The sequence below is a fragment of the Arachis ipaensis genome, chromosome B04 (assembly GCF_000816755.2).
Source record: "Arachis ipaensis cultivar K30076 chromosome B04, Araip1.1, whole genome shotgun sequence".
In the NCBI taxonomy this organism is placed as follows: Eukaryota; Viridiplantae; Streptophyta; class Magnoliopsida; order Fabales; family Fabaceae; genus Arachis; species Arachis ipaensis.
This window is the reverse complement of record NC_029788.2, coordinates 101,275,839-101,278,666: the sequence shown is the minus strand read 5'-3', so window position 1 is coordinate 101,278,666 and position 2,828 is coordinate 101,275,839.

The following is a 2,828-nucleotide window of genomic DNA, read 5'->3' as shown; positions in this document are numbered from 1 at the left end:
TTTTGTTATTTCTTAAAAAAATAAAAAAATATAAAAGTTCACATAAATCCAAAAAAAATCTTATAAAAAAAACATATTCGATATAATTATTTTTTCGAAGTGGATTCGTAACGAAAATAAACTGCATGATTACTAATAATACCCGGTTTCTTTTGTGACCTAAAAGGCAAAATTATAAAATTCTACAAAATCTAAACAAATAAAGTTCAGCTTTGGCGATCCGATCCGCACCAACAAAGATAAATATCAACTTTATATTCCTTAGCCCTTTATATATGTTCCTCTCATGTTTATGATAAATCATATGCAATAATATTTTTATCAATTTTATTTTATTTTTTTTAAAAAAATGTATGATGAGTCTTCAAATTTATTTTGAGCCTATGAAAGTGCAGCTAGCCCTCATCACCAGCCGCAGATGTTTCTAGTGAAATACGAATTGTCACTCAAATCCCCAAATAAAGTTTGCCGACATGTAACCTTGATATCTAGGTTGCCCACTTTTCTTTATTTCACTTCTTTTTCATCTGATTGGGAAGTTAAACCACCCTTTTTATTCCTAATTTTATTATAAGAACTAAAACCAAATAATAGTATATACACCCTTTTTTAACTATATATAAAAATTTATTATTTTTCATCAAACACATATAACAATATAAAAGCTGTATTTTTTAAGAATAACGTTAGGTAACTAATATTATAGCAATTTATTTCAATTGATATTATAGCAAGTTAGTAAATAAATTCAACATGAAATCTATTAAAATTGATTTTTTATTAAGTTTAAATTTCAGATTTTTTTAAATGAGTTTCAGATATTATTATTTTTAAGAGTTTTAAATATTTTTTTATATATTGAATGTTTGCTGCAATATTGGTTATACAATATTGGTTTTTAAGATTTTTTTTTAATATTCAATAATAATAGACCTCAAGATTATTATTATTTAATTTGTCTGATCCAGTGCATATTAGTAACCAAGTTAACTACTTAACTATATTCAATAGATGTATAATCTTATGTCTACTATCTAAATATTTTTTTTTCACACTGCTAAACCATTTTTATTGATTTAATTGCTTTTCAAAATTACATGATAATTAGGTACTCAAATATAGGAAAGTTATGAATCTCTATCGTCCTAACTTTAAATAGGACATCTTACCATCAACTATTATATATATGTCAGCTTTAATTAAGTAGAAATTAAAGCAAGAAATTTGTACATGCACCGGCTTTGTTTCTTTGTTATTAATATAAAATAAATAAACAAATAATGCAAGAAAATTTTGCAAGTTCAGTATAACTCAATTATCATAATATTCAAAGCCACTAAGACTGCAGGGACGGATATAGTGATTCTTTTTCTTCTTGTGGCCTATTTTTTATTCGTTTGGTATTAATTCTTTCTGTTTCAACTGCTACAATTAAGAAATCTTTTTCAACTATGAATATTGTGAAAAATAACTTAAAAACAAAATAAAAGATGAATTTCTTACTAATTGTCTTTTAATTATATATTGAAAAGAAAATTGTTGAAATTTTTGACACTAATTCTATTATCGGTGAATTTTATGATACGAAGAATCGACCACTTCGTTAGTAAAAAGTATACACATATTTTTTTACTTTAAAATATATTCTCTATCCGTATATTCTTATAATACATCTTATATTATATAATTTTTTTTTACATAATTTTTAATATTATATGTGTTATTGGCCCCCCATAATATTATTTCTGGATCTGTCCCTGACTAAGAGTGATCTTGCTGTAAAAATCTTATATAGTAATATGCATGCATGAAATCATAAATTCGAACTACATTATTTTTAAGAAAAGATATAGAAAATTAATTTTTAAGTAGTTAATAGTTATTTATTTATTTATTTAACTTTTATTTTTGTAGAATTTAGGGTAGAGTTAGAATTTAGAGTATATAATTTAAGATTTAGAATTTAAGATTTAAAATTTAGAATTTTAAATTAAAAAAAGTTAACTGATATAGTTGAAAAATGTTAATTAATTCTCTAATTGAACTCTATTGTTAATTACTTAATTATGTATAAACAAAATTATACTTATCCGCAACTTATTTCTAAGATCGCTTTTGAAAATAAATGCACAGACAGTTGAAAAGAAATCACCAAAATAAACCACAATAATAATATGGCAATTTTTTATAACTTGATCTCCTGCAAAATTTTAAGATATATATATATAATATGAAAATCTAAATGCAAAATAATTATTCACATTTTAGGTGGTATATATCTATCATAATAAGAAGCCAAGAAACTTTTTTGCTTTGATTTATTATTTAATGTTTAACGTCTTGTCTCTTTGGTACTAATAATTTTCTCCTAGTTACTCAAATAGTTGAGAGTAAAAACAAATTCTTATTCACATTGAATCTAAGAATATTTCCACCAATTGTTACAGCTTTTTTGAGTTAAACAGTTATTCTCTATGATTGATACCTATGATCTAATGATCCTCTTTTGTTTTTATGGCTACGTACGTTATTTTCCTAATCCTAAAATTAAAAGAGAAACAGAATCACTTCAGCATGCAAGACCCCACGGTTTCAAACTTTCAATATTGATTTATTGCTCTAATTAATAGCAATCTTTCGATGATTTATATATCTCTTAGTTAACATCTTTGCACTACAACACAATTGTAATGTTTATAATATAATTAGACCTAGTTGGTAAAACTTCTTATATATTTGTGCTTTTAGTTTTAAAAAGTTGGATGTGCTTTTAAAAGTATCTATGAGTATATTTTTTTAAAACTAATTTGTATTTTTAAAGTTAAAAA